This window comes from Aquila chrysaetos, chromosome 16 (assembly GCF_900496995.4).
Source record: "Aquila chrysaetos chrysaetos chromosome 16, bAquChr1.4, whole genome shotgun sequence".
Taxonomy (NCBI): domain Eukaryota; kingdom Metazoa; phylum Chordata; class Aves; order Accipitriformes; family Accipitridae; genus Aquila; species Aquila chrysaetos.
In genome coordinates this window covers 19,437,723-19,463,693 of record NC_044019.1, presented here as the reverse complement: position 1 = coordinate 19,463,693, position 25,971 = coordinate 19,437,723, and the positions used below count along the sequence as shown (strand labels likewise).

The 25,971-nt window shown below is 41.9% G+C and overlaps 1 protein-coding gene across 5 annotated transcripts in view; it reads right to left on the bottom strand.

The window, feature by feature from the left end:
- The window catches only part of TEAD1 (TEA domain transcription factor 1), a 165,420-nt gene extending 140,795 nt beyond the window's left edge, over positions 1–24,625 (bottom strand). For 3 of the 5 annotated variants that reach the window (XM_030039068.2, XM_030039069.2, XM_030039070.2), the window contains exons 1-2: positions 24,308–24,625; positions 23,512–23,658 (exon numbers count right to left, since the gene is read on the bottom strand). The gene's annotated coding sequence lies outside the window, so the exon portion shown is untranslated. The remainder of the gene's footprint in view (positions 1–23,511; positions 23,659–24,307) is intronic. The other 2 variants (XM_030039066.2, XM_030039065.2) reach the window with 2 other exon arrangements.
- Between the last annotated feature and the right edge of the window lie 1,346 nt (positions 24,626–25,971).

Here is a 25,971-nt window from a genome sequence, read left to right as displayed (position 1 = left end):
TTGCATTATTTAAATGTCTCCCTTTAATGTGAATGCATCAATTTAAAGGCACAGTGCTGCCAGTGCTCCGAGCAGGCAGCTCTTCTCTGGCGACCAAATGTGTCTCTTCAGAATTTAAATTCACATGCGTTTCCAAAATGTGCCTATTCCTAGGCTTCCTGGCTGTCAGGAAACAAAGGCGTACGTCTGCCTTTCCCATTGCTGTCAGGGAACTTGCGGTGTCGGATTTACTGCGCCCCTTTACCCAGCTGTCAGGCAGGTAGGGGGCTGTGCCCACTCTGCACCAGATGTGGATACTGACATCCAACATACCGGCATTTCAAACCGTTGACTGCTGGCAATTCTCCTGACTCCAAATGAGCACTGGGCCACTTTGTGAGTGGACCCAGAGAAGGAGGAGGAACCACCGGCTGCTCCAGCCCTTCCGCTCTGCTTCCCTCTTCCCAGAGTACTGACTCTGGCTCATGCCTTCCTTGCAAGTGCTTCTGCTAAACCAAAATTTACACCAGCACATGCAGGTAACTAGAGACTTTTCCAAATCACTTACAGCTTGGCCTTCCATTTTAAGATTACAATTTTTTTTCTCCAGGTTTATTTCTAGTCTATATTTATAGAAAGAACACCAGCAAGGTTCAAGTTTCAGCAATTAATGAAATTTAACTACATTAATAGGCAGACAGCCTTTTTAAAAACAATTTTGGTTTTAATGTTAAAAAAATGCAAACAGTAATAATAGTGAGGTAGAACTATATTCATTTGATTGCATGTTTCTTTCTCTGACTACATGTATAAACTTGTTTCCTGGTCAAGGGGAATTTTTGTGGGTAGGAAAAAACAATTCTGCCATCCACTCAGTCCCTGAGTATCTTGTTTTTATAAGGCACAAAGGTTTTGTCAGTCAGGTTACCTAGGAGTGAAAGTTATGTCTCGTAATCCGTAATTCTGTTGCCCATTACACACCATCTGGTGACACAGTCACAGATAATCTGATTTTTGTCTTTTAAAAAACATCACATAGCTATATCATATGGCAGTATGATAAATTACTTATTTAAATGTCGTGCTTCTGTATAGTTTACAAATCCATGGTCACTCTCAGTTAACCTGAAAGCAGTTTTGAGTAGAGGTTTTTTTATTTGTTATTTCAAATATTTGAGTCCCTAGCTGAGGTTTTTATCTATTTACAGTTACACCTAAAAGTGTATGATCAAACAGCTAATATCTAATCTAACCAATCTTTAAGAAGCTGTTATTGGGATTCAAAGCTTTGCATCTACAGCGGAACAAATATCATGACAAAGCTATTTCACGTCCCAAAAGCAGCAATGTCTTATTGCAGTGTCTTTACTAGGAAGAGCCTGATATAATTTAATTATAGACTACTTGTTCAATGTGATGCAGGAGTTCTCAAGTATTTCATGTAGATTCTGGAAGTCTACCCACAAAGAGTTCCTTGCAAGATACTGGTCCATCAATACATCTGCTCCTTTGCAGCAGATTTGCTTTTGTCACTTTATTTTCAGTCTCCAAAAGTAATCAAAATAGTTAGTGGGTTGCCAAAAGTTGTATCCTCACAAAATAAATCAAAAAAGAGAATCAATCATGCTGGGCAAAAGAAAGCTCTTACACAATTAACCTGGTGAAGAGAAATAGGCCGTTTGCTGTTGCTCAACTCCTTTGACAAAGTATTTCAGTGGTCCTTACATTCTCCAAGGCCAAACCGTCAAACAATCTCATCCCCTTCTGATGAGCAAGACACACCCAAAACATTTTCAAGCGGGGTGGAAAGTAGTAAAAGAAGATTTCTGTGATTTGCAGTCAGGTTCTTCTGGGAAGATTACATATTTCTAGGAGACTATAATGTACACATACATCTGTACCTCTGATACAATCACATAATCAACATTCAAATCTAGATAGCTATTTTTCCATGCAGATTTTTATTACTTTCTCTTCCTGGAATAATTAACCACTTTGGGGATTTTTTTTAACTTAAGAAGTGAAGACTTGATTTTCACCTGACTCTCCGATTACAATTCTGAAAAATTCCTGTTTTTCTTGCAGGCCAGCTTTAAATCAGTCTATCAGGCGGCTCTGTCCTTCTGCACTGGCAGCTTTTGTTCCCACCAGAGCCTCTAGGCGAGCCAAAGCCAAAGCACATCCCTACGATAATCTCATTTAGTGATACACCTCCATCACTCACCAGAAGTTTCCATGGTCTGAGGCTTCGTTTGGGGAGAGGGAGGCAGTAGTGCTCCGATGAAAGACAATTCCTTGCAGAGTTTCATGTTGGGTAATGGCTCGCCAGCAGCAGCCCAGCTGCTGGGATGCCAGACCATGCACCATGGGGAGGCAGGGAACATTTCCGAAACCTGGCAAGCACAGAGATGGCACACAAGCCCCAGGTGCAAGGTCACAGGTGTTCCATTATGCTGCTCCTCTCTCACATGCACCTGCTGAGCCCTAAAAGCACCAGACCTCATCCACAAAGTGTGGAAGGTTTGTCCTATTTCCTCTGCCCTCTTAATCTGATCGTCCCACTCTTGCTCCCTCTGACCAGGCTGTCCGGCTGCCTATGCCTATCAGGTATGTTCTACTACTAGAAGGGATTTGAATAAAGCATTTAAGTATCTGGCAAGCATGTTCTTCAATGAAGACATGCTATGAACTAAGCAATCATATTTTCAACTGTGCTGCCTGCCAGAAAAGTGCACAAACTTCCAATAGCAAAGAAATGAGGTCATTTTGGTCAACTGCCAAAATCAGCACATTTCCTCTTTTGGTTCTGGATGCTACACCTCCACACTCCACAATGTGTGACAAGTTGTGAGAGGGAGGTGCAGTCTCTCAGAAAAGGAAATAAAAATTAAACCGGTGGATGTTATTAAAAACAAAGCTGGGCAGGGGGAGGAAAAGGGGGGAAAAAAAAGAAAAAATCATGAAGCATCCTGATGCCCCATGACCTCCTCCTGAAGATCTATTTAATTGGAGTCCAATTTAACTTTCCTAAGAAGATGTCAATACCTTATCTTGATATTGCAGAAGTGTAAAGCCTCATCCCGTTAGAGGAATTCAAAAGGCTTACATGAGGCCTGCAGCTTTTGGTTAGAAGGCTGGACTGGAATTTAGCAGATCAGGATTAAACCCTGGTCTTGCCACAGGTTCCTGTGGGGCTTGAGCAAGACTCCTAACTTCCCTTGCCTGAGACCCTCTCTTGTGCCTGGTCTTGTGCATTTAAAAACTAAGTTTTCCTGAGCTGGGAATATGTCTTTACAGCGGAGTCGAGTCTGGAACAGTGGATTTTGGATGCTCATTTGGGCCTCTTAATGCTAATGCAGCACAAACCAAAATGACAGTAGTAGTAGTAATAAGAATAATAATAGTAATTATCTCTCAGTCTTTATTTTCAAGTTAATGTCTGCCAAAAAGTGTTAGAGAAGTTTCTCATTGTGGCAACTACTGTATTTATGTGTGTAATTTACAAGCGGCTCATCTGAATAATTTGAATTTTTTATTAAGATTATTTTCTCATTTTCCATTGAGAAGCCTTCTTAGATACTGACTCACATTTAGCCTTGTAGGGAAAAGTGCCAAGCATTTGTTTTTCTTATGTCTCCAGTAGTTATTTGACTCCTGCATTAAACTCAGCAAAGCCAAAACTGAATAGGAACAATCTTAATTTAATTATTAAATATATTTCAAACTTCACTGTGATTTTAAAAAGATCTTTCATGTGGGGTAGTGGAAATGTGCCAGGGAAATCTAAAAAACTATATGTAATCCTCTCTCCCTAGCCCTTCTTTCTTTCAGCCTCTCTCAAAAGGAGGTTAGGTAAACTTAAATCTAGCCGAGCTAGGGTGAGCTAGTTTCACTTCAGGTTCGCTAGAAAAAAAGTCACCAGGGCATCATGCCAAGCCTGCCACTTTTGAGATAAATATGACTTTCTTTCAGGGCAGTTTTATGAGGGGCACAGCAAGAGGTTCATATACTATGGCAATTCAATTGCAGATTTAGCTATGCAGCAGCTGCCACTGCTTCATTATAAAGAACAGTTAGCTCTGAAGTTCTCTTAAGAAGTTTACAAAAGGGACAGTGTATTTTTCTGACGTCTGTTACGGTGGTGTGGAGATACACAGATGGCCTTTGACTCTCACCTTCTGCATTGCACAGGGCCAAACCCAGTTCTACAGAAAGGGTTAGACCTTAAATTTGCCTGCTCTTTTCCTGATGACACTCCCCTCATCTATTTGACTATCAGAGCCAGCTTACTTTCCTTGGGAGGGTCAGATTGGCAGATGAACTATAGTGAGGAGAGGAAACATGTTAAGTATGAAAACATTCTCATAAGCTTTCACAGGAAAAGGATGTAGCTAACAATAAAAGAGAACACTGCATTTCTCTGCCAAACTTTATCATACAAGATTATGCATTTCCAAAACTTACGTTTATACCAGTTAAATATCGGTAGTGCTACATCTGCGTATTCCAAAATACCCTTCCTATATTCCCCATAGTAGGTCAGTTCTGGAGGTTCCTTTTTGAGGTTAGCAACAGGCAAATGTATCACCACCTCGCTTAACTCGGGATACTACCAGAGTGCTGGGAGTTACAAAGTGAACCGCTTCACCACTGTCGGAGCAGTCCCGTGAGCGACCTGTCAGGGAACACCTCCAAGAGCCGCTCAGGCAAGGCTGTCAGACTGCTTGAAGCAGGCTTCATTCACCAGATCCTCACCCATAGTACTGATGGCCTTGCCTCCTGCTAGGCACAAATACTCTTTGCTGCACAGTTGGAAGGCTAATTCCTTAAGGTTCGTTCTTCCTCCTCTGGGGTTGTTCCCTGCACTTCTTCAGTTTTGCAAAGCTGGTACAGTAAAGCCAAAGAGCTGATAAAAGTATGGTCTGGGCATGGCTTTGAACTGCTTGCCTTTGCTTGGCTTAGCGGCCATATCATTTGCGGTTTCACTGAAAAGCTTCAGCTCTGACTGTTCTGGCCAAGTTTCATGGCTTTCAGTACCTTTCCAGGGAGCAATCAGAATGAGCTTCTTGATGGCCCATCCCTAGTCCAAGCATTATTCCCAGAAACACACCAGCCAGCAGAGACCTATTGGCCTTTACTTGCTGTCCTCAGCGCCATCAGGGCAGCTGTTTTTGACTCATTCCTCATTTTGTTCACCTGTGGACACGTCTGCCAAACAGGCAGCACGGGTGATTTTTCCTCCACACAGGCTGCTGGACAGACATTCGCAGGCAGCTCCCGGTTTACATTCGGTGTCTACTCAGTGGAGTGAATGCCCAGGTCAATACCTGTACTCAATTTTACAAATGCAAAAGAAGAAAGAAAAGCTGCTGGCAGGTCATTCTCAGAAAGGGATCCAGGGGCTCTGTAACTTGCCTTATCCTTATGGATCTGGAATTGCTGCACGTGATGAAAGCAGTCTATTAACAGTTCATCATAAAACATGCTCGGAGATTTTATGTCCTAAATTATGTATATGATTGGTTTGCCTGTTTGGTGTCTGTTAGTGTAGTGGGAAGTCTAAATTACTGTTATTACACCTCTAACTAAGGATTTTTTAAGTATTATTTAAATTAAAAAGAAAAAAAAAAGACAAGACCTCAGCAAGAATATTTCAAAAACCTCTGATCATTCTGTGAGCAGCCTTAAATACTGACTTGATATTTCTTCTGGTCCTGGGATACACCAGTTTCAGCATGTTACTTCAGAGGATAATCAGCTTTTCTGCAAGGACTGAGACCTATGCATCAGTTTCACTGCTTAAAAATGGTTCTTTACATACATTTTCATAATAAAGCACTTTATAACTATTACCCAATTATTGCTTACAGCATTAAGTAACAAGGTATTATTACTCCAATTTTACAGAAGGGAACAAATCTTGAAATCTGAAATACTTATTCTGTTTTTGCGTAGGCTTTCTCATATTAATTAATTATGAGACTTAATTACACTCAATCTCACCACTCCAAGCCAATTACGGAAAATTGTGTAAAGCAAAGAAGTAGGGAAATCTCTATCTCAGAGACAATCACTTACACTGACAGCACTTTCCAAATAGGTATATAAAAGGACTTAGCAAATATTAACTCACACACCCAATGCAACGGGATGGATTTTTCTCTGATTTTTCTCCAACAGCCCCTACACGAGTCATCTGAGCAATGAACACTTCTCCCAGCTTCCTCACTCAACTCTGCCCCAGAAACCAAATGCAAATCTCTGTCCCCTGACTCGTGCCTTAATCACATGATCACCTTTCTTCCCAGAAGCAGTAAAAGAATCACCAGGCATGTTAAAATTGCCAGATTAGAAGAGCTCTAATCCAATGACTTTAAACATGGGTTGGTAAGAATTGGTGTATGTTGCAAAACATTTTTAAACTTTCTATTTATTTTGAATCTACAGCAATTTTATGTACCAAAGTTTAGCCTGCAAGGGGAATGGTAAATCCTCTAAAACATCACTTTAAAAGTTTTTGTTCCACTGAAGTATATATGAACACTTCCACACCCTATGTTGAAACGTTAATTCATGATTTCCCACAGCACTTAGCCACACGGATTCACAACATGTTTCAATGCCTTCAACAGCAGCAGCGTTCCATGGGGAACCATTCTCCTGTTTCCAAGACATGGCTCTTACGAAGATGGACTAAGCCAAGGCAAACTGGCCTTTTTATATTAATACCAACTGATCCTCCCATAAAATGTGCAGGGAGAGAAACAAGAGCAATGATCATCTTTGGCAGTTTGTCTAAAGACAGCTATGAGTTCAAATAAATCTACTTAATTAAAATTGGGGAGAGACATTGAACTGACAAATACTAATTTGAATTTTCCTTGATTTCTTTGCTCTGTTTGCCAGTAAGTGAAGGCTGCTCTAAAAGACTCTTCGTGAATAAAGGTGTAAATGTGAGTGGAGGAGACTCCACTCATTTATGACTTTGACTTCTTTGGAGCCAAGATTTTCCCCCAGTCTTCACAGTTATGACATTTTGTGTTCAGTCTGGCCTATTCCAGCAGAATATTCAGTCTGTGCTCCTCGCAATTATGCCTTGTTTGCATCACACCATAACAAGTGTGCTACGAGAGTTTCACGGACCAGAATCTACCACACAGTATATTTTAAATGCTCTCCAGTCATCTAAGTCAGCCTCATGGCATGGCAGCAGAATTAAATACAATGGAATCTGGCAGGCTGCATTCACAGGACTGCATTGTAAAAAGGGGAAAAATAAACACTAACATTTTGACTGTTTCTTAAAATTTTTCTAAATACTCTTAAGTAAAACAGAAATACCTTGCTGAGCCTGAAAAAACAAAAAGTTTGCAGATGCCATTAAATCAGGCAGCTTTCAAACACACACTCTTCCTTATTCTTCAAAGTTTTCCCTTCTTCTTTGCCCAATGATCCTTCCATATTTCCGTTAGGGCAGGAAAGGGCAGCTACAGCATAAAACAGGCAGAGATAACCTAGGCATTCAAAAGAGTGAGATGCTCAAATCCACACCTAATAACAGCTTTACCCCCACCCAAGTAAACTCCTACTTCTCCCTATTCAGACGAGGGAGATACCATTCACCTCAATTTAGGCACAGAGGGTGGATGACAAGGATCTCCCTCTGGAAGCCTTCCTCTGAATATACAAAGAACTAGAAACTTTCTTTAGTAAGACTGGCTTACCAAGCACCAAAATTTTAGCAACAAATTAAGTACCCGGTCCTCTTAATTTGGACCCCATCCTCCAAGCTTCAGAACAGACACTTTCCTTGAAGATGCAAACTGTAAATTGCAAGCGTAACATCAAGGCATGAATCTCCATCTACCACAGCATTGTTAAAACAAATATCAGCACAAATTCTGTGTTAATGACAGAGTCATGTATTTTCCATGCTTTTAATACCAACCCCTGAGCTTAATTATTATATTTAGTGTCTAGGGCAGCAACACTTCCTACCCAGCACCCATCATCAGTCCAGCAATTAATTGCATACCACTGACCTTCATAGAACACCATGGAAATTTTATTACTGTACAACTCAATTGCATTTCGCACAACACTGCCCCATAACTATGTCGTCTTATAAAAAAATCATGTGCTTACAAAAGGGATAGTTGAGCCAACTGAACTATTTATAATTTGCAAGAATAAAAAACATTTCAGAAGGTTTGCAACATACATACAAAAAACTTTGCAGCCTTAATACAAGACAAATGTTACTAAGATTCACATTATAGACAAATGCAGAATGGAAAATATTCCCTGAAGTCATAATGGCAGGGTTATGCAGTATGCTATTTAAAAGCTATTCACCAGTGTCCTTTTCCTTTTAGCCAGAACTCCATGGTAGAAATTCAACTGAAGAAGGTCAATTAATTGAAATTGTGGTTCTACAGCTGAGGAATTGGATGTGTAAGATGAAGCAGCTGAAGGAAAGGACTACACTTCCATATACTATTCAGTACTAGAAGAGAGGGCTAGCAGTCATGGCCTATGTTTTCTACATTGGAGTTACCTTTCTGCAAGTTTGCCACTTTGAGGGTGCTACATCCTGCTTATGCCCTGCCTTACTCTCTTCTCTCGTTTTTAAGAAAATGCTACCACTCAGCACATTTCTTCTAAGTTCAAGAGTCTCCTCGCTCCTTTCCAAACCAAAGGTTCACAAAATAAATAATTATTGCATGACTACTCTAATTTCAAATTGGCATGCTAATATAAGAGCTAATGTAAGTCAGGGCAAGAAGACTTTCTCCCTGGATTCAAGGGCTGCGTCCAGGATGAAATAACTTGTCACGCCCTGGATTTCACTGCTAGTTTCCAAGTTCCCAGACTCAAGTGATCCAGCAGGACACAGCCACAAACCTCCACACCAACACATCTGCACCAGCCACAGACTCAGAGAAGGAAAGGGACTAGTGCAGCAGGCGGCACAGGCTTTTTGGAAGGTGTACCCGTGCACTGAGGAGCCCCAAAAGCTGCTGTTTTGGTAGTTTGCATTGTCCTTGTGCACTTCTGAGTCGTCCTCCAAATTTCTTACTGGAGCCATTAGTAGGCAGCAGGCTGGCAAAATGCCCACATGCATGGTGAGGTGAATCACCCTTCCTCCAAAGTGAAAACCCAACGAATATAATGAGATAACTACGGAGTAAACTGAAGGTCACCACCAAGCTTTCTTGCAAATCAAATGAGTAAGGTATTACACTTTTAAATACTACACCTCCCAAACACCTTGTTAAATTTTTCCACAAGCAATGAAAAAGCTTTCTACCATGGCAAATTCCACACATCTCAGGCAACACATTTAATTTCACCAAAACCCAGTTACGATTGGATTTACCATGTCAATCCAGTTTCAAACCTTTTTTGGTTAAAGATTTGTAACCTATATTGCCAATGACAGTAAGATTATCTAACAAACAAAACTCATCAACAACACTTTGCTTTGAAGAATTGCCTACACATTGAATGGATGATGTCTCTGAGGCAATTCAGAGCTATATGATAGTAGTGGTTTTGTTTTGACTTTTTTTTTTTTTTAAGAAATTAATTAAAATTTTTCAGTTGATATCAACAATTTATTACTGCCTGTTTTCATAGGTACTTCTGTTTCTACAATACAGCAGAGGAAACGTGAAGTGAAACTAGCTTCATTGTAATGAAAAAGGGATCTCATAATTTAATTCACTTTGCTCTCTAATCACAAATGCACAGAGAGCACGAACTAGGGAAGAAATACGTAAAGTGATGCTACAACATAGCATGCACAATTTAAAATCTCGTTTCCTGTAGAAGCGTGGGTTACAGATCAGAATGGAGAGTACACACGTTATTGAGATTACTGAAAAGTTGTGGGCAAGGCTATGATTTGGAGGCAACAACCCTGCTCTGTGTGAAACTAAATTCAAAATTCCCATTGATTTTGCTGACACCTTGGCTTAGATATTCTTGAGGCCTGATCACAGAGCATAATAATATATATATAGATGTCTGGAATGACTTGCTATACATCTTGATGTAAAAAGAAGTTACAAAACGAATGCAAAGATGACAGACGAGCCTTCCCTCTCCCAGCCAGGAAAGCTTTTCTTGCCATCTCTTCAACACTTTCACTTCTGCCAGAACTCCCCTCTGCCCGCGTGGCCCCTCCAGCTGTCCAAAGTGTCTCCTCCAGACAGTACTGCTGAGCAGGCGGAGCATGGATTAAACAGTATTAGATGTTCTTTCTGTCATTTTGTTTTCAGTAATTTAGAAAATTATTTTTCTTGTTGTGGATATTTTTTAATGGGGTGAGGGAGATGTTACAGAAAAAATAAAAATCCCCAAGACCAGGATATATCAGAATCTCCACAATGCTTAACATGTCTCTGTGACCATGTGCACACGAACACATGCACATGCATGCACACACACATTAAGATTAAAGTCAAGTCTTTTGGAGGAGGCTTACAAAAAAAATAAAAAAACATGTTCAACAGGAAGAGTCTGTTTAATGTAGGATTTAAGCAAGGCTCTTTCATTTGCATAGATCACTTACAGCAACAGCAATTCATTAAATTCTCCCATAAAAATCGTGTTATATTTTGTCTAAAGCGACACATTCCTTGCAGATCACAGTGCCTTTCTCATGCTGTTAATAAGATAATCTGTTACATGAGGCTTACAAATCCATTTAAATTGATTTTAATTAATGAATCTATCACTAGCCACTGATGACTTGGTCTACAGACAGCAAGCAATTCAAAGCCCCAGGCCTCTAATCCCAAACCAAAATCCACATTAGAGCAACAGGACATCTCTCTGATCGATAGTAACACAAAGATGTTCAGTTCATACACATTTAAAGTGTATGAACTTGATCAAAATGTATCTCCAGATCTTATGCATTACAATTCCCATATTCAGGACTGTTCAACTAGGAAAACAATATTAAATCATTTACATTTCTTTGCAAGTGAAAGAAATGAAATCAAGCACAACTATAACCTGCTTCTAAACTTTTAGATGCTTATTCCATCTGAAGGTTTTTTTCTTTGCTCTTAAACAATCAGCTGCTTAACATTAATTAATAGAAAATTGCACCTCATATGGTCACAAACACGAACAATGCCTCCTACGTATGCTTTGATCCTGTGACAATTCACTGTTATTCTCCACTGCTAAAGTGCTTAAATTTTCCCTTAAACAGAAAACAAGAAGAAAGATTTCTGTCCCAAAAGCAGCATGCAGAAGCAGCATGAAGAACATCCTTGTTATTTCAGTAAGTTAATTATTATAATTATTGTTATTACAAGAAGTTAATTACAATGCAGTAAGTTAAATCCACAATAGGTGGTGTGATGTTGAACACCGCAATCCCTAAAGCATCAGCATCTGGCTCCCCATAGCAGAGGGGACACACCTGAGTGAGGCTGCTTCTCCTATGTACACAAACAGCTGGTCCTCTAGCACAGCATCTGTGAATAAAGCACCACTTAAACTAGCCAAGAGAAAGGAAGAAATGATGCACGCCTCCCCAGGACCCTCCTTCCTGGACGTAAGCATGTAGCCCTTCTTTCAAAGGCCGCTCCTTTTTCTTAAAACGTGAGAGGGAAGGAAGGGTGAGACAAGCCAGCTTGCCTCCAAAACAGTCCAGCTGTTTATAGAGCTACGCTGTGCTAAGCCCAAGCCACTCTGCTCACATGATGCTCTGCACTGCACAAGCTTGATGGTACAGACCTCTGCTTGTCTGGGACGTGACTCTCTACTGAGCTCCCCCACCTGATACAGACTTGCCTCCAGAAGCTGAGCAGCAGGTACTCGGAGAAATTTAGTACCAAAACCTGAGATGTCTACAAACTTCCTGTACCAGAGAAGTTGGTGCTGTGAGAATTGCAGTTATGGACCGGTTACCCTGTTTACATTTTTTTTAAATGCCATCTGCACCTTCATGGTTCAATAGCATCCAATTAAATATGCTAAGAGAAATCCCGATCCCCCCCCGCAGTTGACAAAGCAGCTTGCTTGGGTGCTTGCTGCCACACTGGAACTCCCAGCACCCCACCTCAGGCACAGTTCCATCATGACAAAACACATTCAGTGGCCTGTCCCTGGATGGATGCTACCAGCCCTACTGTGGGGAAAAAGAGCAGTTGGCATGGGCCATCGAAAACGTGCCCATGAAAACTGTGCTGATGCCAACCTGTCAATCAAGAGAGAAGAGTCTCTTCCTCTCCCTCAAGGGCAACCTCACCCATAACTCCAAACAGTCCCTTAAAGGCTCCAACGTCACGGTCTGCGCAAGCGATTGACCCTCTCCGGGTCTTTCCCATGGGCACGAAGTTGCACAGACCGAGGGAGGAGGTGGGAAAAGTCTCTATTACGGATATGGGTCTCCACATAGAAAGCATCTCAGCACTCAGCTGCCTTCAAGGTGGCCTGCACTCCCTCCCTTCTCCCCAGCCCAATCCTCTTCCATGCTGCCAAACACAAGACTCAAGAAGCACCACACTGGACATCAGTATGGGATCACCTGTGTCAACCATTTGGCTCCAAAACTCTGTAAGTGGCCGTTACATGGAGGTCGATTTACCAACACTGAGCTGCACCAGCTAAGAAAGAATCCAACTTGTAGCTTGCTTTTTTAATGGAATTTCGCATATTATCTAATACAAGAGATGTTGTTGCCTAATGTGCAGTAACCATTCTGCCTGTTTAAATGAAGAGCTCTGTATTTATTTTTAATCAATACTGCCTATACAGTTTAACCAATGCTGTCAAAAGTAGCTTTTTAATGCAGTGTCTCACTAATTTATTGCTCTCAATACTTGTGTTCTTCCCAGTTTGTTACGAACAAATGATTTTTGGAGGGAGGAACAAAAAAATTAATTAAAGAAGGTAGGTTTGGCTTTTATGTGCTGCTAATTAATTAGAGAGGTAAATTAACCAAATAATAAGTACAAGATACCAAACTGTCTTTCATAATATTTAAGAAAAAACAAAGGGTTGAATACTTTCCAGGTGTAAACACATTAAGATCAACATTGTACCAAACCTGAATCTGGCCCAGTTAGCTCAAAAAGGTAAATAGTGCATCCTCTTGCACAGATGTCGTAGTGTACAAGCACTCCACATTTAAAGAGACAGATTCTGCAGCCAACAACGCTCCACTGACATAAAGACAATCAATGTGTCCTTGATTATGAGGAGGCAAACAGTTTTCACTACAAAAAAGGAGACTGAAAAACAAATCATGTGTTTTTATTTTACAAGTTCCAAGTTTGGGTTGGGTTTTTTTCAAGCCCTTTTGGAGCACTGAAACAGAATAAAAATAGTTTGTTGCACAAGCATAAAACAAAGTAACTGCTAAATAAACATTTTTAAATTTACTCCTATGTGTTCAGTTCTCATTCCCATTACTCTTCAGGAGTTGGATGATATCACTAAAATATCTTTCCGTTTTCTGGTAAACTGATTAGATGGGTTTTGTCCAAGAATTGTGCCATAATGTGTTCCCTTTATTTCATATTCTGAATATCACTGCTGGAAAATGTACTGCAGCACAGAATGTAGTATATGCCAATATATCCTGACATTCAAATCAAGACCACAAATTATAAACAGTTTCAGCAAATTGACTTGAGTGCCTTTGTTCCTCAGACATACATCTTCCTATTGCTTACAAAAGCAGCATATACTAACCACTAACGCTGCTATAGCCAGTACTGGGAAAGGAAGTTATTGAAGCCTGGATTTCCTGCTTTCAGTCGTAGCCAAGAACTGTGAGGCTTGTAGTGGTTTCAGGAACTGACTCATCTAATGATTCATGGATAAGATACTGGTTTTAATATATTTCTGATCATAAGACTCAAACTTCAAAACCAGTGATGCTTAATTTTTATTTTAAAGTTTAAAAAAGTACATAAATCAAGTAAACAAATATTGTCATGGGACACACTGGCTAATAATTATAAATGTGTTTTACAGTGCACTCAGTTTTAAAAAATAGTGTGTTTAACTTCCTGGAAATTCATTTCAAGAGAAAGTTGACAATGAATTCAAAATCCACTGTAAAAAACCAGAGTACTTTTGTTGCAATCCTGATACAGCTGAAATTCAAGTGGAGGACAGGTGGGATATCAATTGCATTTTTAGATATACCCTTAGGTACACATATATCCACTGCTACATATTAATCAATGAATCCTAGATCTACTATTGTTAATGCACGTGGTTTCTTTAACTGTGTATAAAAAGTATTGTCAAGCGATCGGCTAGTAACAATACATTCGGGTGTTTGAAACAACAGGAAAGTTTTTTTTCAGGAGTGACTGGAGCTGCAGAGGTCAGTCTTAAAGCAATGACTAACACTGGATCCTAAGCGCTCACAAACACATGCATTTTGTACTAATTCAGAATTCAAAACCAGCCATTTTTACAGGTTTAGTTCTTCTAGAGGGAAGCATGCCCTCCAGTGCATCAAAATGCTTTTTGCCCACAACACAAACCTCATCAGTATGCTGTAACTTGAACTGCCAGGCTCTTGCACCTAAAAAATAGCTTGTGATGGAAGCTTAATTCTGCTAGGCTCATGTATGGAAAAGTACTGGTTTACTTTTTAATTTTTGAACTGCAAGCTGCAGCTACTCACACGCTATGTACAGTGTTGCGGGGAGGGAGGGGGATGTCAGCATTTCTATATTTCACCATGTGCACAACTAGCACAAAAAAAAGAAAACAAAATGCATGTTGCTTGGAGGGAAAAAAAAAAAAAACACAGCAGTTAAAACAGTTGACAAGAAAAGGCCAAAGTGCGCTCAGTGGCTGGCAGTCATTTTATGGCTATAGTCCTACAGCAGATTTACTTAGATGACGTCAGTGGCTCCAATCCAGCTTTTCTTTGGTAGCATTTACCACTTGCCTCTTGAAGCCTCCACTATGCTACAGAGCAGTAGACCATAATCAAAATTCCCTTTGTGAAATAGAGTTTACCTCAGGGCACAGAGGCATTGCTAGCTGAATTGCAGGCTCTTCACCCTGTACTGCATGCCCAGAAATAAATAACCTACAATACTGTACTTTCCTTAATACAGAAGAACCATTAAAAGCAGCCTGCTACCTAAAAAAGGGTTCTTTAATTTGTTTCCAAAATCTCAGAGGCCAGAATATTAATTTTCCAAGCAACCAAGAACTATGATAATTCTACTACCCTTTGGACTTCTTTGTATTGTTTTTAGAGATTTTGGAAGATAAAGTTATTTATGGGTCATTGTTTCACCAACAAAAAATATTACTAATGCTAGAGGCTAAAGGGAATTTGTATAGGAAGCTGCGTATTTTAAAATTGTATTTTAAATGTGCCCCTTCAACTGGTCAGTAAGCATACAGTAAATATGCCAAGAAACAGAGCAAGAAATTACTATGCATAAATAATGGTAAATTTAAAGAGCAAAATGCACATTATTTGGAGCTATGGATTTCCTATCACAAAACAATGACTGGAACCAATGAAACACTAGTAAAGCCAAGTCAAGCAGATACCAAATCAACTAAAACTTCACAGGCTCTGAAGTTTAAAAAAAAAAAACAACCAAACCCCACCCCACCCAAACCCCACAACCATATGAAAGATGCATCTGATTGTACTAAATAAACATAGATTTGTTATGTTTTAATGGACCCATCAGTCCAAAGACAACCATAATCATGATGGGTGACAACTAGCGACATTAGTGGACTGAAAATTGCCTCTCACAGTTAAGTACTTAGAAATTACTTATGGGGAAGATGCACACATGCCTCACAGAGAACTGGAAGTCTCAATACCCCTCCTTTCCCAGCCTCTTCGCTTATCTTCCCCCCCAATCACACCCGAATGAGAGATCACAGGTCTAACCTGCAATGAGCCAGAAGACAAAAAATGCTATTATCATCCAACTGCGTAAGACACAACATGCTAGCATATCATGTCCCTGCAGAGAAACTAAAAGCCTCTGTTAGCAGCCTTAGATGCCAAGCCAAGGGCACGAAACCTTTCTCATTTTCTGCAGGTGCCCATGTCAACTCGGGCACAGCAGTGAGGTGGGAGCATCACCTCTCACTTCACTGCCCACCTTGCTGGCCTCTAGGTGCTCTGCCAACTCCTGCATTTTTCCATGCAGTTCATCTGGGTGGACTTTAGTGGGGCATTAAAGAATGGCCACTGTTCCGGACTGTCATATTACTCTGTTCCAAAGGGACAGGAGAAAAATTTTCTTCTCTTTGACCTCCTTTCATTAGTAAAAAAGTGGTGTCAGCAAACAGATTTAGAAGATGATTGTAAATTTCTTTGAGAGGGGGAATCAGGTCCTTTTATTGGTCATTAAGGATCCTGGACATGAAAGGCATTGTACAAGCACAAGCGGTCCTTTCTTTCCAACAGCCAGGGCAAGGAAGGAGTGGAAGCAGCACAGCGACGGGGATGGGCAAAGAGACCCAACAGCGAGACCACATCTGTGAGAAGCAGCAGAAGCGATAGGATAAGGAGGACCTGGCAAGACGGATAGCAAAAGGAGGGAAACAAAAAGCCACCGTGATCCAAAGGAAGGAGAGCCTAATCAAGCACTGCCCAAGAACAAGTTCATACCCGACAAAGAGGAGGGTCCAGGCAAACAGAGACAGATGCGGTGCCCTGTAAGGAACAGCAAGACAGAGCCTGTAGGGCAGAAGACACAGAGGAATGTGCTGCAAGGTCAGAGAGCAACGCGGACAGATCCAACCCTAAGGACATCACTGCAGCATTGAATGGAAGACTGTATTTATGGTTTGAGACTTTTCCTGCAACAAAATAATTATGGCCAAAGAAAGGCAGGGGTAGGGGGAAGATGAAGGAACTTCCATTGAATCTTCAAGTTTCCACACAGCTTTCAGCTGATTGTGGAAAAGCAGAAATAAAAAAAATAAAAATCTTCAAAGATCAGCTGACAACAGATATAGGGACACAATCGTTTTTAAAGGTTAATTTTTTTGAAGGAATAAGGGTAAAATCAGGGATATGGGAAGTGAAACTGTTTACAGAGTTTTGCCTTTTATTTTAAACTGCAAACCAGCTTTAGGACAAAAAGTGTGTATGCATGGTGGTGGTAGATTAAATATGAATAGATTTCCTTTCTCCCATTAATTAATGTTTCCAAACACTATTTTTTTTAATTGATACACATAACAGAGGCTTTAATCCACTAAACCTCTATGAATTTACCTTTTCTTCCAAAATCTTTTCTGACATTTTCTCCCCTCAAAACCGAAATGTCATTCCTGAATTATAATCTCCCAACAGAAAGACAACCATGTAAAAAAACATGCCAGCTAATTCCAAAAATAAGCACCATTGTTCACAGCACCATGAGGTGAATGAATGGCGAGAGATTCCACCAAGGGAATAACTGTGATGTCTATAATGTTAAGGAATAATCTGGCACCAAAAATACCCAAGGCCATACTGGTTGGTGATTCAAACATGAAGCATATCAAAACGCTACTGATAAGCTAAATTAACAGATAGCTTATCTGAAGCATATACTAGCCATATGGTGCCACAACTTCTGTTGCCTGTTGCTGGCATAACAATAGGCTACTGCAGTCTTAGACTGGAAGCACTATTTGACAAACTGTCAACAGCATTTTTATTTTTTTGCAGAGCTCTAGGGCAATGGCGCACTCGCCTATTTGCATTTTTTTTTAAACAGGTGAACAAAGAGTAAACCAGATGTCAACTTTAGAAATCGAGCTGTCTGGATCAGGAGATTTAACAGAGGCAGGCATACTGCTACAGCTCAAATCTAGACAATGAGCTTTTCTAAAAACACTCTGGCCTAGGGGAGTGGCTATTTAAAACACTTGGCTTCTTTTATTTCAGCACTATGGGAAGTGAATTCTGCTCTTAAGTGCCAGCTCAAATGAAGTCATTTTGTTTCACTGGGGCTTTCTTTGCATTTTAGAAATGTAGCATGTACTGTAGAGTAAAGGAAAAGACAAGTATGAAAAAAAAATTCTGATTCTTTTTCAGCTAGAAGCTGGGTAAAAGGCAAGGCCGGGGGCGGGGGGGGGGGGGGGGGGGGGGAAGGGGTGTTTGGAAATTAGCAATTTGATCACATACCAAAAAATACTCAAATAAAAAAAATCTGTGAAAGCCTAATCCGAGCGCAAGTTAAAAGAAATTTATTTCCCCCTCATTAAAAACAAACAAACAAACAAATAAACAAACAAAAAAACCACCAAAACACTTTTGAAAGCTTTAGGAAGACCTGGTATTTACAACACCCTCAACCTCCACAAAGACAAGGTGTGAATAGTGACCGATAAGGAAGATTTACAATGGGACTTTAATATCTTACAGAAGCACAATCGGTTAATACCAAAAAAATCATGAAAGTCATCTTCTTGCTTTATTTAAGACATACTATTTGAGGAAAAAAATCTTTTAATAACAGAGTAATCCACTCAATCATTTAAAAAATTGACAAAACAAAACCTACTGTCAATCAATACATAGTAGATCTGTCTATGGCATTCAATTATGAAAATGTGCTTTTAGTTGTGTTCTGTAGGGGTGTGAAAGACATAATGAGAAAAATAGATAACTTTCTGTTCTAATAATCTGTTCTGCTTTGATAGGCAGTTATGGGAACATATTTATTTTCTGACTTATACCCAGCTAAGTATGTAGCATTTTTAGATTATCTTTTCAAATTGTTCTTGAACATTCTCAGTTTAAAAAAAAAAAAAAAAACAACCTCCTTTCATGTTAAGTTGAGATTGCACTTGAACTCTTTCCAAAAGCCAGAGCTGTACTGAATTATGATAATTAGAAAGCTGTGCGCATAAAAGGCAGCACAGTTGATGCATTTAAAAAAGTTCATGCCAGAGAATATAAGTTCAATATGTTCTCACATAATTAACATTTCCCATCATTAGCAGCAGTTTTCAGTTCATGTATCTGTAAAAACAACAGCACTCGTCATTGTTTTAGATTCCCAGTCAATAGCATTTTAATAGTTTTACACATAATCCTAAACTTTCCTTCCCTTCCCCCTCCTGGCACACTGAGATTTCACATTCTACCTTCTGACCTGCTAGCAAGTAAACTTGTATTTTGTGCTCATGTGATTCTGCTGCTGCACAGACTATCTCCATTCGAAAGTTTAGTGAAGAGATAATAAGAACTAGAAATCTAAGAAGGCCACTTGGAAAGGCACAACAGGATGCAGAGGGAATAATCTCGTTGTTCCAGTAAACAATGACTAGAAGACAAAGAACAAAAAGTTGTAGGTGATACCTTTGACTGGACAGGAGCCAAACTAAAACGGGCTGCCTCTGACAAACCCAGACACAAGCTGGAGGGACTCGGAAATGGGGTTGCAGCCCTGCACCAACCAGGCAAGCATCTATAACCTCTTTACACACTCTGTGGATTTTCATCGCGTTCTCGATGTAGGTACAAAAACTCATCTAACAAATAAGGGCATGCAGCACATGACAGGCTGCTCTGAGACATTCATAGACTTCCTGTGTAGAATATCTCAAATTAGTTGTTAGCTACCAGATTCTGACACAGGCTCGTTGCCTTCTTTCTCTTCCCTCCACTTCTTCAATGCCTGTATTTTAAAATTAATGTAATTCTGGTGGAGCTTTAATAACCCGACATAGTATAAAAGTTGCTGAATCTGCATCAACACAGAGAGAAATTTTGGCTTTACCAATAACAAGTTAAAACTCAGTGACTGCAGTGGGATCAGGAATTCATACAAAACCAAGAGAGGTTCAGGGCATTAAATTAGAAAACTCCTAGCTGAATTTTATGCGACAAATCTGAGGAGCAGATTTGAAGTTGGTGCCTCAACGGATTGAAGTCTGCAACTTTTCACTCTCCTATGTTTTGGAAATGAGCAATCATTAAAACCAAACACAAAATTATTCCAGGAAATATTATTCCGTCCTTGTTCCACTTGCAAAAGTCAAAAGGAGTTTTGTGCAAGAACACAGAGCAAGATATGGTCATAAAATGGGAAATTATTGCAGAGATTTTTCTTCTAAAAATGTGTCTTCAGTGTGGCTGAGTTGGTTGGCTTTACGATAAATAATGCCATTAATCTGTTCATATATCACAGGATACAATTTAAATTATACAGTACTCGCATAAACTGCCACAAAACCTCTAACAGCCGTTTTCTTTCAGGGAGATGATTTACCTCTTGCAGGTTCTAAAATTTTGTTGCGACTCACTTAGATTATTTTTTTTTTTTTTAATAGTAAATGACTGTAGTTTAGGAATATAAAACATTCCTGCTTGAGGCAAGCACTAATGGCAAAGTGCAGCATGGTGACAAACCAGTAATTATATCTCAAATCCCAGAAATAAGTAACTACTATTTCTCTCGTGCATAAGTAGGTCCCTCTGATCAACTGAGGATTTCAAAATCGTTTTTAAAGGGCCCATTTGCACCCTCATTACAGCCAACATAATACAGCAACAGGCCATATGAAGTCAAAGGAATTAACCTGAATTTAGACCAGATTTTTGAAAAGTCAGCCCTCACCTCATGTTTGCACATGCTATGAATAAGAGCACAAATGGAATGAGCGACCAACTTTTAATAGAAATTTGCCTGCAAGTTTTAGACAGATTGCAAGCAAAGCAGAACATAAGCCCCGTACAGAAATTTGAAAAAGCATGTGTGTCAAATCTGATAGCCTTTTTAATCAAAGATACAGAATAGCACCCATGTCCTTCTTTAGACATCAAATACCATACTAACCATGTACATAAAGCATATGCTGTAAATATCTTAGTATTTGATCCAGGGAATGTTTATTCCTATGAGTCATCCCAGTCACTTTAGCCTGAGTAGGGACTGGATCTAGGAAACCTTTTCTTCTTAAATAAATGGAATCACTTCAGAAAGACAGTGTTTAAACCATCTCTGGAAAGATATAGCATTAATATTAACATCACGAAGAAACACCAGATAAAAAGCGTGATGTATGCGTGTGTACATACAGTCAGAAACCACGCGTACAAAACGTAATGTGTGAAGGGAACCTTCTTCCAAACACACACATTCAGAACCGTACACAAAATCTTCATGTTTTGGAAACAGTCTTAGGCACCTTCCAATAAATCAGATTACTTCTAGTGAAATCGTTCCAACAGTGTAACCATCCTACTTTATAGACTGAAACCTGACAACTATATCATAATACACAATCACATATTTTTACCTTTCACTTTTTTTTAAGTGAAAGACACCAGAATTTCTCTGTAGCTCCAGAAGTCTTTATTACACTTTTGCCTGTACTATATCTTGAAAGTTTGCTTACAATATGATCTACAAATGTAGCTTAAAAAGAAAGGAAGAAATCCTTTTTCCCCTGCATGTGACTTAACTGTGCTTAACTTTTTCAGGCATGGACAAACAAAGCCTAAAAACCACTTTAATGATATCCAAAACCACTACACCGTCCAGCAACAACAACAACAAAAAACACTAGTTACAAATTATAGCAAACACGTTACACACATGCTCACGCATCTCCACACATCACAATATGCTATCATTTCTCAGCTGGAAACTCATGGTGGGTCTAGTTCATAATAAAGTTTCTGTTGTTCTTTTTTAGCTGTTTAGTTAAAACTCCTTTAAGCAGAGGCTGTCTTTACTAAGACTCCTGTCAAATCAAAATTTTTTCCTCTGCTTCACTGTACTGCTCACGTACATGCCACCCAGCACTAAGAAACTGTACAGAATATAAAACTGTAATTTGAATCTCAAGAGCTGTTGTTACACTCTCCCGGGTGCAAAGGCTAATAATATTTACTTCACCAAAGCAGCATATGTAAAATTGATGCTCAAAATACACCTAACGTTTAGCGGTACAGTACTTTCCAAAGGTATTTGTAGATTACTAAGAAAAAAAATTGAAATAAATCCTTTGCATCCAAAATTTCTGCTTGGTCAGCTCATAAAAACCTGCAGCAGGCAAAATGCAGAATTATCCCTATTGGTATAGAAAATGCCTTATGACCTAATTAAAAACCAGTGCGGTGTGAAAAGACACGTTTTACCGTGAAGGTGAAAAATAAATGCACCTCAAGAAAGTTTACCTTTACTGAAAATCATTTCCAAAAGTTGATTTTAAAAACTTACAAGTTCAAAATGTGACCCAGATATAAAATCTTTAATTGTGTTTTAAAAACATTCGCTGCATTAGTCCTTGTATTTCTATTCCCAAATAAAGTATGCATATGTGTGCACATATATAAATATATATATATGCACAAACACGCAAGCTTCCCTCCTGCCCCCAGAAGTAATTTAATACACAGGTCTGTGTCATTTTTGATAGCACCATCTTACCATCAGTACAATCTAATATCCCTGTAATGGTATTCCCCAACTATTTATAGAGACAGAATACATCATACATTACAGACAGGCATTCTCAATCTAGGGTTATAAGAAGAATCCCACATAATTTTAAATTAAGTCCTAATGTAATTATAATCATTTTTGTTTTCATATTCAATTGCAGGTAGCACTTAGTTATTTACATGAATTTTCCTGTAAGAGGCATTCCCACAGAGATTTCCATATTAGATGTACTGCATAATAACTGAACATTCAGCTAGAGAAAACAGTTTTTTTATCCATACAGCTCCAAACTTTGCCATTACCTAAGTTAGATATCTCTGTAAAACCGCTAACTGGCAATACTGCGTTTCTAAACTTTATCAGCACTAAGGGAAAGCAAATATGCTTCTGTTAGACAGGAATACAGCTGTATAGGTACTTTTTTCCCTGAGGCTCTGCCATTTCAGCTTACGTTTCTTATATATACTATTTTACGTCAGAAAACGCCAGTACAATCTGATGTTCCTTGGCCTTTCTTTCCCAGATGGTGTTCAACAACGAACAGTTAAAAAATACTGGGAGCCATTTACATTCAGAAAGCGTAGAACAGAACTGCTCCCTAACTTTCCAGCACTTCTGGAGGTCACTTTTCATTTCTTCATATCAAAGGCAGGCACTTGTTTCTAATAAGTTAACAACTCTCCTGAGAAACGTGGGTGGCTGGTATTTCATTGTTTCATAAATATTTTTATACTGTAACACCATTCAACTTAAAACAGATTTCAAGAGGAGAAAAAAATCACGACTAGGATTATGTTCGACTGAGGTAAGAGCGCAAACTTTTTTACTTGGTAAAAATAGAGATGTTCCCCCACCCCCACCCCCCACCCCGCTTTATTTGTCCCGCTTGTTTTCGGTCGGTTGTTTGGAGGGGGCCGCTTTGTTTTAATTTTGCTCCAGAAGCCGTACTGTATAACTTTTTCCCTCCCCCTTAGAAGTGTACTTCCTTTGAAAACGCTCTTTCTCTGAACAAAGGCTGCCACCGGCCCTCCGCATCAGCACTGTGGACATCTGTAGAATACGGCTCTTGAAAACGTTACGGATAAATACAATCCCCTACGGTTCCTACCGAAAGGAAGTTTTCCAGGGACAATCTCCTCCGTGTTGTTGTAACTGCGACTTTGTCTTTTTTGGATACAATGTTTCTGCTGACTCCCGAAAATTTTCCACTTGAACGTGCAATTAACCAGCAGCAGCGGCAGCAGCGGCAGCAGCTCTGGAGAAGGAGAAGAAGCAGCGAAAAAGGACATTCCTTCTTTCATCTTTTAGAGGAAAAGAAAAGGGGGGAGGAAAGCAAAACTCGGGGCAGCGCACCGAGCAGAGCTCCGAGCCAGGCCGGGCCGCTCGGCAGCCCGCACCGCCGGGGGGGGGATCGCTCCTGAGGGCTGCGAGCGTCTGCGGCGAGCCCGGGGCTGCTCCCAACTTCTTGCTTCCCCGTGGAAAAAAATGCGAAAAATGCCGAGGACCGGTGCGCGCGGGTGCGTGTGTGAGAGAGAGAGGGAGAGTGAGTGTGTGTGTGTGTGTGCGCGCGCGCGTGTGTGTGCGCGCCCGGCTGCAGAGCAGTGACTCAGGCAACTAAGTGCGAGCGGCGGCGGCGGCGAGGGGGAGCGGAGCGGCGCGGCGCGGCGCGGGCAGCAGCCGCCTGTTGCAGCTCCGGCCGCGGCCCCGCAGCGGCAGAAACTCCGCGGGAAACAACTTCTCCCCCTGCCGCGGCCCCTCTCCCGCCTTGCCCCGGCACCTGCGGGGGCGCCGGCCCCCCCCCGGGCCCAGCCCGGCCGGGGCCGACCCCCCCCCCCCCCCCGCCCGCCCGCCCCGCCGCACAAAGCGCCGGCGGCGCGGCGTGCGCGGCCGCGGCCCCCTCTTACCTCCGCGCCGCGGCCCCCCCTCCGCGCACCGCCAGCGCGCCGCGCTCCGACGGCAAACTTCGCCCGCCGCCCCCGGGCCGCCCCGGCTATTTATGGCCCCGCGCCTATTTTTAATCCGCCGCTCGGCTATTTATACCGCGGCGGTAGGTTGCCGCGGGCCGGCGGACGGAGCCCTCGGAGGATGAGTTGCTGCCCGGCCGGCGGCGGGGCGGGCCGGGCTCCCGGCCGGGCTGCGCGGCGCCAGCGATGCGAGGAATGCGCGGAATGAGGGGAGGAATGAAATGAACGCGGGAGCGGGGCGGCCGCGGGGCGGAGCGCGGCCCGCCGCCCCCTGCGGCCGCGGGCGGGCGGGCGGGCGGGGCGGCGGGCGGGGCCTCCGCGCCGCGCTGACCTCATAGGGGAGCCCGCGGGAGGGGGCCCGGCGGGAGAGGAAGGGGAGCCCGGGGCACCGCGTAGCGGGGTCTGCGGCGCTGCGCTCCGCTCCGCTCGAGGGCCGGCGGCGGGCTCTGCGACGGGCTTGCAGCGCTTTGCGACGGAGTTGCGAAGTACGGGGTTGCAAAGGGGGTCTGCCGTGAGGGTCCGCTATGCTTTGCAACGGGCCGCGGGAGCCGGCTGCGCCCTGGACCCTGCCGCCTGGGGAGGCACCCCTGGGAAGCCCAGCTTGCCCGCACACGCATCCCACCCCTGGGGGCACCGCGGAGCCCTGCGCGAACAAGCCCCCGCCAGTCCCGAGGAAACGCGGGCCTGCGCCCGGAAGGCCACCGGCAGCACCCCGGGGCCCAACAGAGCCCCGGAGCGGGGGGGGGGGGAGCGGGAAGGCTTTGTACGCATCGCGCCCCGAAGCAGCGTGGACGTGGCGTGGCGCAGGGGTCCGCAGTCTTCGCCCCGGACCCGGGTCACGACTTCTCTCACAAAACCGGCCCCAGCTTCAGATTTCACAACGCAAGTTTTGCACCGCTCTGGTTGGGAGCCTAAGTGCCGCCAGACTCTCTTTACCCTTCCTGCACTGGCGCAACCCATCCCCCAGAAATGCTCCCCACGCATTATCGGAAGGCACGTCTCCTTCGGTTAACGATCCGCTACCTTATGGAAATAATCACAGGGCAGGCACAGCTGTTGTGCTTGTGAAAATTATGCAAATACGGCATAAGCGAAATGGGTAACTGGACACCTCGGTGCCTGTTTGTGAAATAAATTGCCTATTTTGATGTGCAAACATACATTTCTATCCACCTTTGAAAGTTTGCCCAGCAGGGCTGCCACTTTTGGAGATGTCAGGAAAATCACATTACAACCTCAGTAGAACCACATGTTGGTGTCATCAGACGGCATTAACATGCTCACATCACATATGACTTCATGGTATGCTGGGGGAATTCACAATAAATGCCCTGTATGTTACTTTTGTGTGATATGAAGAAAAGATGTTGAGCGTGTCTCTCTCTGAATACCAGAAACGTGCTCGTCCTGGTGCTTTCCCACTACCGATCTTGTAAGACAGCCATGCTGATAACAGCCACCATTTTAGCCTGTGACCGACCCAGGAGCCTCTTGAAAATGAGTCACTTAAAGCTCACGTTGCAGTTCACACAGGGGCTGCAACTGTTTTTTTTTTACCTTTGTGGACCAGGCACAGAGTGTGTATGATAGGCAGTGCAAGCAGA